Below are 15,570 nucleotides of genomic sequence, written 5' to 3'. Positions count from 1 at the left end.
AATAACTTATCCTCACAAATGACAAACTTGGGGAAAGAAATGACCGCAATCAAGGCCAAGTTGCAAGGTTCCTTTTTTTCTCAAGCTTCAAAATCTCCCTCCCAAGTTAAGGGGAGAGGTACCTTTTCTAACTCTCAACCCCCTCCCTCTTCAAATAATATTCCTAGTGGTTGCTTGTTTTGTGATGCATGTGGATCTTATGATCATGACTCTAGTAATTGCCCTCATGCTTCTCCGGAATGTGGTGATGATTTTGATAATAGTGAGAGTGAGCATGTGAATTATGTGTCAAGTAATAATGTGAAAAGGTTTGATAATCAAAGAGGTCAATGGAATAGGAATTACCAAAACCAAGGTAATTTTGACAACTATAACAAAGGTGGTGGTTATAGGAACCAAGGGAACCAAAGTTCTCGTGGCAACTACAAAATCAAAACCAAAATTATGGTAATCAAAACCAAAGTTATGGAAATCATAACCAAGGTAGTGGAAACCATAATTAAGGTTATGGTCAAAATCAATATAGGGGTAATTGGAACAATCAAGGTAGGGGCAATTTTCAAAATAATTCTCAAAGAGGTCCCCCACCCGGATTTGTTCCAAAGACTCAAGGTGAAAATTCCTATTCACAATCTTCTTCTTGTAGGACCAATTTGGAGGAAATAATTGAAAATCAAACCTAGTTGTTGAACACATATATGGCCGTTAGCGACAAGAAGTTCAATGAAATGATGATCCACAACAAAATGCTCGGAAACCAAATTTCTCAACTTGCTAGTGCTTTGAAAGACCAAGCAAGCCCTTATTCTTTACCTTCCCAAGGCCTAGATCCCAAGAAACCCGTGAATGCTATTGTTACAAGGAGTGGTAAGGTTCTTGAGGAGAGATTGCCAAGGAGGAGTGATAATAATGAAATTAGGGAAGTATTGCATCTTTAGATGAGGTTGTGGTTTAGACACCAAGAGAGGTGAGAGTAGAGAAAGAGATTGTGAAACCCAAGCTCCCTTATCCCCAAAAATTCATGAGACACAAATTGGATGAGCAATTTGGGAGATTTATTGATATGCTCAAACAACTTCACCCTTCCCTACCTTTCACCGATGTGATCAACCAAATTTCTAAAAGACATTTTGAGCGGAAAGAGGACTTGTGATGTTGTGGAGACAATCAATTTGACTGAAAATTGTAGTGCGATCATCATGAACAAAATGCCACCTAAGTTGAAAGACCCCGGAAACTTTTTCATCCCTTGTGCTATTAACAAGATGCAATTTGGTAACTCCTTATGTGACTTAGGAGCTAGTGCAAGCTTAATGCCATATTCGGTTTATCAAAGACTTGATCTAGGGGAACTCTTACCTTATAACATTACCTTGCAACTAGGCGATAGGTCAATCATGTTTCCAAAAGGTAAAGTGGAAGATTTTCCATTGAGGGTTGGGAAGTTTGTGTTCCCGGTGGATTTTGTTGTTTTAGAAATGGATGAAGATGCTACCATTCCAATTATTCTAGGTAGACCCTTTCTTTCTACCTCGGGTGCTATGATAGATGTATAGTGTGCAAAGATTTCCCTTAAGGTATGAGATGAGGTCATGGAATTCGATTTGAATGAAAGCATGAAATATCCAAGTTCTTCTCTTGAAAATTGCATGATGATTGACTCTCTTGATCATGTTGTGTCTTCCATGCATGAGCACTTGCTCACCTCTAACGATGCTCTTGAGAATGTTTTGTTGAACAAAGACAAGCTAAGTGTACCTTGCAAGGAGGTAGCATTGTATGAGGAATTGCTTAATGGAAGCATGGAGGAAGTTGATGAACAATTTTGCTTGAAGATCTCAAGCCATGAAGCTTTGCAAGTGGCCGCAACAAAAGAAGGTAAAGGTGTGCCTATGGTAGAGCTCAAACCTCCACCATCACACCTTAGGTATGAATTCTTAGGCCCAAATTCCACTTACCCCGTAATTGTTAGTGCATCCTTGAGCGAGAGCCAAGCTCAAGCGTTATGTTATGTCTTGAGAAAGCACCAAGGTGCTTTGGGCTATACTATCGATGATCTAAAAGGTATAAGCCCCGCTTTGTGTACGCACCACATAACGCTTGAGGAAGGAACCCTTCCTTCTATTGAAGGACAAAGAAAGCTACAACCTGAAATGGGAGAGGTGGTGAAAAAAGAGATCACTAAGCTCTTGGATGCGGGAATCATATTCCCTATCTCAAGCTCTAGGTGGGTTTCTCCAGTTTATGTCGTTCCTAAGAAGGGGGTATGACCGTAGTCAAGAATGAGAGTGATGAGCTCATTCCAACTAGGACGGTCACCGGTTGGAGGATGTGTATAGACTATAGACGTCTAAATACATCCACCAAAAAGGATCACTTTCCCCTTCCATTCATTGATCAAAAATTAGAGAGACTAACAAGGCACAAGTTCTATTGCTTCCTTGATGGCTATTCGGGATTTTCCAAATTCCAATCCACCCCGAAGATCAAGAGAAGACAAGAATGAGAGTGGTGAGCTCATTCCAACTAGGACGGTCACCGGTTGGAGGATGTGTATAGACTATAGACGTCTAAATACATCCACCAAAAAGGATCACTTTCCCCTTCCATTCATTGATCAAATACTAGAGAGACTAACAAGGCACAAGTTCTATTGCTTCCTTGACGGCTATTCGGGATTTTTCCAAATTCCAATCCACCCCGAAGATCAAGAGAAGACAACATTTACATGCCCTTGTGGGACCTTTGCCTATAGGAGAATGCCCTTTGGCCTTTGTAATGACCTAACAACTTTCCAAAGGTGCATGATGAGCATTTTTGGAGACATGTTGGAGGAAGAAATGGAGGTATTTATGGATGATTTCTCCGTAGGTTGGGTTTCATTTGAAGAGTGCCTAGTTAATCTTCAAAAATGTTTTGCTCGGTGTGTAAAGGTTAATCTTGTCTTAAATTGGGAGAAATGCCATTTCATGGTGGAGGAAGGGATAGTGCTTGGGCATAATATCTCTCATAAATGAATAGAGGTGGATAAGGCCAAAATTGAGGTTATTGAGAAGCTTCCACCTCCGGTGAATGTCAAGGGAGTGAGATCATTTTTGGGTAATGCGGGTTTCTATAGAAGATTCATCAAGGATTTCTCACTCATTGCCAAGCCCCTTAATGATCTTCTTCAAAAAGATGTTGAGTTCGTTTTTTATGATAAATTCTTGGAAGAATTTAATAGATTGAAGAAGGCCCTAATCTCTACCCCCATTGTTCAAGCCCCAAGGTGGGATCTACCCTTTGAATTGATGTGTGATGCTAGTGATTGGGCATTTGGAGGTGTTTTGGGACAACGTGTGGACAAAAATATTTATGTCATTTACTATATGTCCAAGACACTAAATGGAGCCTAAAACAATTACACAACAACGGAAAAATAATTCTTGGCCATTGTTCACTCTTTCGAGAAATTCCGGTGTTATTTGTTGGGTTCCAAGACCATTGTCTTCACGGATCATGCGGATCTCAAATATCTCTTTGCCAAGAAAGAGTCCAATCCAATGTTGATTCGTTAGGGTCCTTGATTTACAAACTTTTGAAATAGAGATTAGGGATAACAAGGGTGCGGACAATGTTGTGGCGGACCATCTTTCTCGCCTTGAGGGTAATCAAATTCATGATGATGGTCTACTAATTGATGATAAAATGCTTGATGATGTCTTGTATGCCATTAAGGTTAAGGATCTCCCATGGTATGTCGACTTGGTGAACTTTATAGCATGTGGGGAGTTTCCACCTTCTTTCTCCAAGAACCAAAATAAGAAGCTCAAGAGGGAGGCAAGACATTACTTGTGGGATGAACCAATCTTGTATAAATGCGGGGAGGATGGCTTGCTTCGGCGTTGTGTCCCAAATGAAGAGGTGCCAAGTGTTCTAAAGATGTGCCATTCGGATCCAAGTGGCGGTCATATGGGCATTTCAAAAACCACCACTAAGGTTCGTCAACGTGGTTTGTGTTGGCCACATCTCTTCAAAGATTCGTGGGGCTTTGTAAAGTCATGCGACTGATGTCAAAGGGTTGGGAATATCTTCAAGAGGAATGAGATGCCTCAACAGCCCATTCTTGAGTTAAAGGTGTTCGATGTTTTGGGGATTGACTTCATGGGACCATTCCCATCTTCATATGGTAATCAATTCATACTTATGGCCGTGGACTATGTTTATAAATGGGTTGAGGCTATTGCCTCCCCTACTAATGACCACAAAGTAGTGTTGAAGTTGTTCAACAAAATCATCTTCCCAAGGTTTGGCGTGCCTAAGGCTGTAATAAGCGATAACGGATCTCATTTTGTTCACAACGCCTTCCAAAAGATGGAAACAAAGAGTGCATCAACGGTTCAGCCTCCCATATCATCCTCAATCGAGTGGCCAAGTCGAGGTCTCCAATCGTCAAATAAAGATCATTCTTCAGAAGACGGTTGCAAGGAATAGAAAGGATTGGTCGGACAAGTTAGATGATGCTCTTTGGGCTTATAGGACGGCTTTCAAGACGCGTATTGGTACCACTCCATATCGCCTTGTCTATGGCAAGTCTTGCCATCTCCCGGTGGAGCTTGAACACCGTGCTTTATGGGCGATCAAAAAGATAAACTTTGATTTAGCAAGTGCGGGGGAGAAAAGGTGGTTGGATATTCATGAGCTAGAGGAGCTTAGACTTGATTCTTATGACTATGCTAGCACCTACAAAGCTCGTTCCAAAGAAGCTCATGATAAGCTTATTGAGAAGAAGGAGTTTTCTGTGGGTGATAAAGTCCTCCTCTACCACTCGAGAATGAAGTTATTTCCCAGAAAGCTCATGTCAAAATGGAGTGGTCCTTTCTTGGTGAAAGATGTTTTTGCTAATGGCACCGTGGAGATTTCTCCTTTGGATTCCTCATCTTCTTTCAAGGTTAACGGTCATCGGCTTGAGAAATATTTTGATGGAGTGTTTGTTAGTCTTATTCATAAAATGATTCTTTTCAAACCACCTTGAGTGGGGTGGTAAACGTCGAGTTAACGACGTTAAATAAAAGCGCTTACGGGAGGCAACCCGGATTCTCACCTTTACTCTCTTTTCCTTTCTTTCTTTTATTTTTGGTTTTTTGTTAATTTTTGCTCTTACCTTTCCTTGTGTTTTTGGTTTGTCTTGTAGGGTGCCTTCATTCATCATATATGGACTAAATGTGTTTGTTGATGGTGATAAGAGGTTTTAGAGAGCAGGGGAGAGGGCACCCCGCGGGCTTGGAGAGGCCTCGGGTGCCCTTGCTTTCAACAGTGGGAATCGGGTCAGTAGCTTTCCGCGGTCTCTCCGCAGGCTCTCCGCGGGCGCGGGTGCCTTAGAGAGAGTGCGGGGGAAATTCAGAGAGGGTGCGGCTCATTTTCTAAAATTTGATCAGGAACTCTCCGCGGTCTCTTCTCGGGCGCGGCAATTTTGGTGCGAGCGCGGTAAAATTAGAGAGGGCGCGGCCCCTGGTCAGGTATGAAATTTCTGGATTTTTTCAGAAACTCTCCGCGGTTGCCCCGCTGTCTCTCTGCGGGCGCAGCAATATTGGAGCGGGCGCGGCTTTGTCGAGAGAGGGCGTGGGGATCTGGGTTTTAATTAGCCTGGTTCCTCTCTCTTTCTCTCTCCTCTCTTATTTTCCCTTTCACTCTTAATTTTCCCCATTCTCTCTCTTCCTCCTCTCAAACCCTAACCCCCAAATCATCTCTTTCACTCAATTTTACTCAAATTCACCCTTGTTTTCTCTTAAATTTTCATCCAAATTTCCTTCATACTCCATTTTCATCAAGTTTGATCTTCTTTATCGTGGTTTTCTTTGGGAATTTCAAGTCTACTCGGTTTTGTGCTTGCTTTGAGTCTTCAATCTTGGTATACTTCTCACCTTTGTTTTATTTTTGTCAATTTCAATTGATTTTTATGCATTGGTTTTTAGTGGCCTTGATTAAGCTTGAGTATGATGTTTTTGGTTGTTTGTATGGTGGTTTTGGAATTATTTTGGATGTTTTTGTGCTTATTTTTTGTGATAGATTGTTAATATTGTTGGTTGTTGTTGGATTTTTGGTTGTTTGTTGCTTGTAACAGGTACTTTTAGTTTGTGGTGGTTTTGGGTGGTCTTGTGAACAGAGGTTTGTTCACGTTGGTGGTAGTGTTGAATATTGTGTTGGTTGAGCTTGAAACTATGGATTTGTTAAGGAGAGTTAAGAGTAGCAAGAGAAGTTCAAACCAATCCCCCGGCCAATCCTCGCGTGGCCAACCTTCAAACACGGAACCCCCTCAAAACTAAACTACTCAAGATAATGCCCCACCTCCTCCTTTACTCGCTCTCCAATTTCATAACCGGGCTAAACACACCCCTATCTATAATAAAATGAAATCCCGGAAATTTAGACCATCCCGCAACTATTTTCCCGAGGATATGGAAAAATTGGGTGTTGATGCCGATCATTTTGCTCCGTAATCTTGGTTTGGTTGAGTTTGTAAAGTCATCCCCCCAAACTTATTTGGAACTATGCATTGAATTTTTCTCCACCTTTGAGTTTAATATGACGGGGGATACCGACTACATTATCTCTTTTCAAATTTTCACTTCCAAGCATACCATGAACCTTGCGGAATTCAACAAAGCCCTTGGTTTCAACCCAAATACCGACATCTTTGAGCCCTTGGTTGCCCTTCACAAGACTGAATACAACGAGGTTGCTTGGTGGAGAGCCATATCTAGGAAGAAGTCGTTTGACTCTAAGGAATCGCTTGCTAGCGAGATCATTCACCCGGCTCTTCGTATTCTCCATCGGATTCTTGGGTATACAGTGTTTAGTAAGCAAGATCTTGGGAAGCTTTCGAGGGAGGAGATCTTGGTGCTTTAGATGGCTACAAGGCCGGATTTAGGGCCAAGGTTGAATTTTGGGTATCTTTTCATGAATTATTGTAAGTTGATAGCCAATGGGTAGAAGAGTGGTGAGATTCATTGTGGTTGTATGATTACTAGATTGGTGTATTATTTCAAGCAAGAGCGTTTCCTGAGGTCTTGCATTCCGATAGGAAAGAGTGAAGACATGTATTTGGATATGAAGCAACTTAACACCTTGCGCTTCATTTCTAAGACTAAGGGAAACGGTGGGTACTCTTGGCTAGTGCGTAATGTGCACTGTTGTATGCTCCCAAACCCAGCTGCCACCTCAATCACTCGAGAGGCTAGGATTGTTTGGAGGATTCCCGAGGATGACGGGAGGGTTGAGAGTGTTATGGAGGAGGATGATGGTGATGAGGACGATGATGATGGTGATGGGCATGATGGTGAAGGTGGAGAAGAAGAAGGTGGTGAAGATGAAGAAGAGCAACAACAACAACAACCGCAACAAAGAGGAAGAAGAAGACAACAACATCACCAACAAGACAACCAAGGAGATGCATATCTCCGTGAGATGGAGGCTATGCGTGAGCATATGGAGCGCATGCAATTGAGCATGCAAGGTATGTATTCAAACCATCAAACTTTGTCTTTTCAAACTAGCGCCCTATATGACCCTAGTGTGTGTAGGGGGGAGGTCACTCCTCTGGTGAACTACCCTTATGTGCCGCCCCAACAAGGGCCGGTGCCATCTTGGGGTGGTGACAACTTCCCCACGTACCCATATTGGTCCGGGGTTGCGAACCCTGATGAGCCAAGGCGTGACTTCCCAGATGAGTCCGGTCATTATGACTACTAGGTCTCGGGGGGGAGTGATTATCGAGGTGACCCCGACTATTACTATGTTCACTCCACTCACCTCAAGCTCTATATGCAACTGGAGCCTTTGGACCAATTATCCGCATCTCAACTTGATCTTTTTAAGGGTCGCTATGGGTTCCCTCCCGGTTATACCAGAGGTTGGGATGTGGATGATGGTGGTGCCGGCCCTAGTGGCCAATAGTTTCCCCCTTAGTTGTTTGATTCCCTTTTTCTTTCCTCCCTTTTATCTTTGCATGTTTTTAGGCATCGCGGTCGATGCCCTTATTTTGTACGGGGGGAATCAAATAGGATGTTTTAGGGTAGGTTTTTGGGGAGGCACCTTGGACTCTTGGGGATGTGTTTGAAAGGGCTTTGACGGATTTCTTTTGCTACGCTCTTGGTAGTCTCGTTGGTATATTGTCTATCTTGTTGTTTTGGTTTTTATGATGATGTTATGTGGTCCCTTCTATTGATGATGATGATGATGGTTTCTCTGGTTCTTTATACATAGCTTTCACGTAAGTTTAATTTTGTTTGCTTTTGTTTCGAAGTTACTTTACTTCTTTTAATTTTCTTAGTTGCTTAGATTAGGATTAGTTTTAGAGAGTTGAACGGTTCGAGGATGTATGATTATAGCACCTGGTGTGTTTGGGGTCTTTGGCAATGTGGGCATTTGACCGCTTGTTTTTCGATTGGGAAATACGTGTTATGATTGCATCTTTGTCCTTTTCTTTGTTCTCCTACTTTTTCTTTATCTTGGTTTTCCATATTTTATTTTCTTTTGTTTTCTCTTTTTTCTTTGTTTTATACATAGCTTTTTGAGGCTTTATGTTTCACTCTTTCTATTTTGACTCGGACTTGTAAACATTGGACTCTTGCTTTTGAATAATAACCTTACTAGGTAAACATGGTATGCACGGTTTGAGAATACGTTTGGTAGATTCTAGGATAAAGCATGCTAGTGTAGTTGTCTACAACTAGGGGGATCATGAAGCCGGATTCTACTTGTTTGTGGCATGTTGGTAGTTGCTCCCTATCTTCGATTTGACAACCTTAGTGAGTTTTTGCTTTAACCATGTGAGATTCATACTTTTTCAAGCTTATATCATATTCTTGCATGAGCGGCATGGATCCTTGACTTTCACAAATTTAATCTTGAATCTTAACGTATGGTTCCTTAGACCGAGACCGAACCACCTATGGAGGACAAAGGCATCTTTTCGGGGTGGTACTTTTTCTTTTCTAGGATAGTTTTCATTTTCTTTAGTTTTTGGGTTTACATTTGCCTACTTGTTAACCCTTTGAGCCTTTTTCCCTTCTTTTCAAGCCACATCTCTAGATCTTGAGCCTTTTGTTTCATTTTCGTTTCCATTCTTGGTTTTTGTGAAGCAAATGTTCATTATTGTTGGAGTTTGTGGTGGAGGAGTTTGAATATTTAGTTCTCTTGAAAGCAAGTTTGTGTAGTGTATATTTTGTGAATAATGGCAAGTGAAATAGTGAAAAAGCCGTCCAAACTAAAAAAGGCAAGGACAAAGCAAGTGCAAAGTTTAAAAAGTCGTCCAAAGTTAAAAGAGGCAAGGACAAAGCACTAATTAAGAATTATGAAAAAAAAAATGAAAAATGCAAAAAAAAATTTATGTGAGTATTCTTCCTTTTTTAGCATTGAGGACAATGCTCTAATTAAGCTTGGGGGGGAAGCGTTATCACGCTTTTTGTGTATATGTTTGTAATCTTAGCTTTGAATAAGATTGGGAGTGTTGGTATTTTTGTTTGGTGATTACTTGGTTATGGTGTAAAGAAATGCGCAATATTTGCTTCACAGTTTAGGTTAACCACCAAATTTTAAATTTAGCCTACCTTAACCCTTTTTGCCTTATGTTACAACCTTTGGGAAGACCTTTTGACCTAGGGGTTGAGTTATTCATCGGTGGAGGGTGATGAGTGACATTTATGTCACTCTTAGGGGTAGCATTTAGGTCTTTTTCCTCTTATTTTTCTTAGTTTTTTCCACCTCATTTATCCTGTTATGGATTCTTTATGTATTGATGAAAAGTAATTCTTATTTGCGCTTATTTTGATAATCTTTATGCCTTATTTTATCATCCCCATGCTCTCGTGAACTTTGGTATCTTCTGCAGGTTCCATGACGGTCCTATGCACGGTGGGAGGCCCCTTGGCCAAGTATGGAAGCCATGGACAAAGGCAAGAGGAGCAAAAGGGAAGAAGAGGAAGCAAGAAAAGGAAGTGCAAGAGGAGGTGTGGCCGAACCTCTGAAAGGTTCGGTCGAACCTAGGTGTGGTCAAACTTTTGAAAAGTTTGACCGAACCTCCTGGGTGCAGTGAAGGCAGTGTCAAACCAGTTTTCAGCAATTTTGCAGGAGAGGTCGAACCTCAAAAGTTCGACCAAACAAGGATCAGGGAGGTTCGACCGAACCTACACAGAGTTCGACCGAACCTACCCTGAGTCCGACCGAACCTACCCAGAGTTCGGTCGGACCTTTTCCCGATCTCAGCCAATTTTGTACGGACTATTTAAGGTCCTTTTGAGATCGTTTTTCGGGGGGAGAGAAGAAAAACAGTAGAATAGTTTTCAGCAAAAAAGATACTCTCTCTTAGTTAGCAACTTCATTAAATTAGTTGATTTAGTTTTAGAAACTCTCAAATCTAATCATTGTAGAAGCAAATTTCAAGATTTATCTCAAGAATTTCAGCAATTATCCAACATTTTTGAAGCTTCAATAGTAACTTCTTTCATTTGTCCTTCATTATTTTCTGATTTTATTTTTTGTTTTGTAAGCCACTTGATTTTTCTCAATCTTGATATATTGTTGTTGCATGTTAGCTTTGTCCATAGATAATCACTTGTTTTTTCCAAATCTTAGAATCGCTTATAATCCAAACTTGGAATTTGCATGTACTCACAATGAATTGTGAGTAGTCCTCTTGGCTAGGGGTTGGGTGAAACTCAACCTATTGGTGATTATGTGAGTTTGGGAGTGATTTTGATGATGGATTGCGACTAAACTTGATTATATGGGATTGCTTGTTAGTTCTTCATGATAGGAGTAATTAACCTAGATTATTAAACTTGATGGCATGAAATGTTTGGTTCGACATGGAAATGTGAGTTGAATGTTTCATTGCCTATTGCAATATGATTATGTATCTTTTGTTGCTAAGTTAATGAGGGATCTAAGCTTAGTAATCTGAGTTGTTTTCATATCGTTTGATGTTGATCTTACATGTGGTCTTTGCTATTCCATTACCCTCATTCCTCCCTATTTGCCTAATTGCTATTGGTTGAGTGAATCCCATTCCCCTAGTGTTTTAATCCCTTGAATTCAACCTTTAGTTGTAGTTTGTTAGTTAATCACCACTTATACCTTGATTTCGATTTAGCTTGAGCATTAAGATTATTTAGCATTTGATTCCCGTTCTCCGTGGACCGAACCTTTGCTTGCCATTGTACTTGTTTGAGTGAGGTGTTTATTACAAATGTGTTTGAATGAGCCTAAATTGTGCGACCGATTTAGCGCTCGTCAGAGGGAATCATGGGTTATAGCCTAAGGAAAGGGAATGCGAAGTCAAGATGTCAAGTAAGCCAAAAATTTGATCTTTTTCCGGTTCCTTCATGGAATCTATGAGACACTCACTAAGGGGAGATATGAGATGTTGGGGTTTGGTGAGTCCGACTCACTGCGGAAACAACCCCGACCCAAGGAACCACTCGTAATTAATAAAACCATAAAGCATAAATCAATAAGCAAAAGAATAGGAAGAACGAATCATACCCTTGAAGCGAGCTTCGCCCTCTCAAAATGGGCTCTTACTTGAAATCCTTGAGCACCGCAAATGTCGTGCCTCCAACGGTATCCACCCACAAAGGACGAACACGACAATTTAGGTCCGCTACCTTTGAGTTAGCAAGGTCCGACCAAAACCCAAGTGTTAATGGAGTTTAAAAGTTTTTCCCAAAATATGGAATGCTCTTTCTAACTCCCACTCAAGAACTTTACTCCAAATCCCAAGGTTAGTATTTATAGAGAAAAGTATGAGTGGAAATTTCTATCCCATCAATGTGGGATCATGAAATTCCACAAATTAATTTAAAGCTAAATTAAATTAAAATTGCAAATTAATAATAAATCTACAAGTGGCATTACCATGTGAAATGGGTTGGTGAGAACCACATGGAGAGTAGGGGACCATACTTGCTCCCAACTCAATACTCTCCTTGTGCCACATGTCCTTACCCACTTGCTCCCATATTCCTCAAGCTTCCCCATAGTGACCAGCCCTATGGCCCAGCCACGAGCCCAGCCCCGCACCAAGATGCGGGCTACTGCTGTGCGCGCAAGCCACGCACTTGGTGCGGGCTTGCTGCTGAGCGTGGATGCTAGTGCGTACGCTGCTAGCACGCCTAGCTTGCGGCAGCTAGCTGCTGCACGCACCACGTGCACGCGGCTGCTAGCTGCTGCTGTGCGTGGCTGCTAGCACGCACCTAGCCAGCCATGCTAGGCTCGGCTTGGTGCGCTTGCTAGCCACCTATGCTTGGACATTTTTGCCCCTAGAATTCGGATGCTCGGGGCATTCCAATGCTAGGGGTATTTTGGGAATATGGTCGATTTATTATTATTTTGCGCGTCTCACCTTTTTATTATTTTTTACTCGACTTCCGACGATCGGTTTCCAGTCTTGTAATGTAGCTTCTCTTACTAAGAGGACCTAGCCGCCCGATATCTGTCGTTATAATCCCCAGTTACGGCAGACGTTTGGCGGATTCCAAAGTAGACTAGTACTCAAACAAGAGACCTCCCACTACTCATGGTCAAGGAAAAGAGTTCTGATAGTAATAATGAGAAAAAATACATATGCCGATTTTAAAATCTCTTAAAGTATTCTCATAGGTCGATCCAGTATGGTATTAAACCAATACCTGTGCAAATGATTTATATCCTCATAGCACAAGAAAAGGTGCTATAAATTATACTACAAACTAATCTCTAATGGTCATTAATCGTCCACAAAAATATGACTTTGATTAGGAATAATTTTCGATTAAAATATTCAATGTTCACTTAATGGGTGTTTCTTTATCCAAGCCATTGACTTGATACCCTATTTTAAATATTTATTAAAATCGAATGGACTCATTTTTTAATTCTAAACCACAATTAAATAGAGATGTAGTGAATTAAATTGCATGAAAAATTTTAATTACTCCAAAAACTGAATGGTTGATCATAGTGCTTTACATTAACATTGTCCAAAATTTAATTAAAACACTATAATATGGAAATCAAAGCCATTTCGCGACAGTCTTGATTCCCATTGCCTTAATGTGTTTGTTGTGCTTCACTTGAGACAAGGGTTTAGTAAGTGGATCGGCTACATTGTCAGCCGTTCCCACTTTGCAAATTCTGATATCTTCCTCTATCTTCCATTCTCGAATCATGTGAAATCGCCTCTTGACATGTTTGACCTTCTGATGTTCTCGTGGCTCTCTAGCCCGAGCAATAGCTTCATTGTTGTCACAATGGAGGTCTATTGGACCCTTGATGGAGGGTACAACACCAAGTTCATCAATAAACTTGCGAATCCAAACTGCCTCCTTGGCTGCCTCAAACGCTGCCAAGTACTCGGCTTCAGTTGTAGAATCAGCGGTTGTGCTTTGCTTTGCACTCTTCCAACTAAACGCTCCTCCATTGAGACAGAATATGTATCCGGATTGTGACTTGGAGTTGTCTCTGTCTGTTTAGAAGCTTGCGTTGGTATATCCCTCAACAACCAATTCATCTTTACCGCCATAGACCAGGAATTTATCTTGTTCCTTTTCAGGTACTTCAAAATATTTCTTGGTCGCAGTCCAATGCGCCTTTCCTTGGTCTGATTGGTATCGGCTCGTAGCACTCAAGGCATACGATACATCCGGCCTAGTACATATCATGGCATACATGATCGATCCAATAAGCAAAGCATATGGAATACGACTCATCCTTTCTCGCTCATCAAGTGTCTTTGGACACTGCTTCTTGCTTAAGGTTATGCCATGTGACATGGGTAGCTGCCCTCTCTTGGCTCCTTCCATTTGGAGTTGAGCTCGTACCTTATCGATGTAAGTACTTTGACTCATTCCTATTATCCTCTTTGATGTATCCCTATAGATCTTGATGCCTAGTATGTACTGAGCCTCTCCCAAGTCTTTCATTGAAAAAATTTCCCGAGCCAAGCCTTTACAGACTCTAACAACGGAATGCTATTTCCAATGAGCAAAATGTCATTGACATATAAGACTAGGAAGGCGATGTCACTCCCACTGACCTTCTTGCAAACACAAGACTCATCTGGATTCTTGATAAAACCAAGCTTACTGATGGCTTCATCAAATCGCAGATTCCAACATCTGCTTGCGTGCTTTAATCCATAAATGGACTTATTAAGCTTGCATACCTTCTTAGGATTGTTCTTTTCGACAAAGTCTTCAGGCTGTGTCATGTACATAATTTCTTCCAATATTCCATTGAGGAAGGCGGTTTTGACGTCCATTTGCCATATTTCATAATTGTGATATGCAGCAATCGCTAGAAGAATTCGAACGGACTTAAGCATAGCTACTGGAGAAAAGGTTTCATCATAATCAACACCGTGAATTTGCCTGTAACCTTTTGCTACCAGCCTTGCTTTGTAAATGAATACATTTCCATCTTTGTCGGTTTTCATCTTGAAAATCCATTTTTATCCGATAGGTGTGTAACCTACGGGTAAATCAACCAAGTCCCATACTTGATTTTCAAACATGGAGTCCATTTCGGATTTCGTGGCCTCTTGCCATTTTGCAGAGTCGAGGCTCGTCATAGCTTGCTTGTAGGTTGACGGCTCATCTCCATCCACTACTAGGATGTCCTGATCTTTGGTTAATACAACACCGAGATATCTGTCAGGTTGAGATCTTGGCCGATTTGACCTACGTAGGGTAATGGACTGAGCATTTGCATTATCGGTTTGACTTTGCATATTTTGACTTTGACCAATGTCAACAGATGCTTCGTGAGCACTTTGATTGTCAACTTGTCCTTGTTTCTCGTCCTCTCAAACTTCGTTGAGTTCGATTTTCCTCCCACTTGTCATTTTGGAGAGATGCTCCTTCTTCAAAAAGACACCAACACGAGCAACAAACACTTTGTTCTCGGATTTGTTGTAGAAGTAATACCCTTTGGTTTCTTTTAGATAACCCACAGAGTAAAGCTTGTCAGATTTCGATTGAAGTTTGTCAGAAATGAGTTTTTTTGACATATGCTTCGCATCCCCAAATCTTGAGAAAAGACAGCCTTAGAGGTTTATTTGTCCATAATTCATATGGAGTCTTTTCCACTGCCTTTGATGGAGCACGATTCAGTGTAAGTGCCGCAGTTAAAAGTGCATGTCCCTAGAAAGATATTGGAAGTTCACTAAGACCCATAGTCGATTGGACCATGTCTAACAGGGTTCGATTCCTCCTTTCAGATACTTCATTCCATTGAGGAGTTCCCAGAGGTGTCAACTCTAAAAGTATTCCATGTTCTTTCAGATGGTCATCGAATTCTTGGCTCAAATATTCGCCACCTCGATCCAATCGAAGCGCTTTGATTTTATTGCTGAGTTGGTTTTCAACTTCGTTCTGAAATTCCTTGAATTTATCAAACGATTCAGATTTGTGCGACATTAGATAGACATAACCATATCTACTATAGTCGTCCGTGAAGGTTATGAAATACCGATAACCACTCCTTGCGGGTGTACTCATTGGCCCACATACATCGGTGTGTATTAGTCCCAACAAGTCACCGGCCCTTTCTCCC

This window comes from Chenopodium quinoa, unplaced genomic scaffold (genome assembly GCF_001683475.1).
Source record: "Chenopodium quinoa cultivar QQ74 unplaced genomic scaffold, ASM168347v1, whole genome shotgun sequence".
Classification (NCBI taxonomy): Eukaryota; Viridiplantae; Streptophyta; class Magnoliopsida; order Caryophyllales; family Amaranthaceae; genus Chenopodium; species Chenopodium quinoa.
This window is presented reverse-complemented; position numbering follows the sequence as displayed.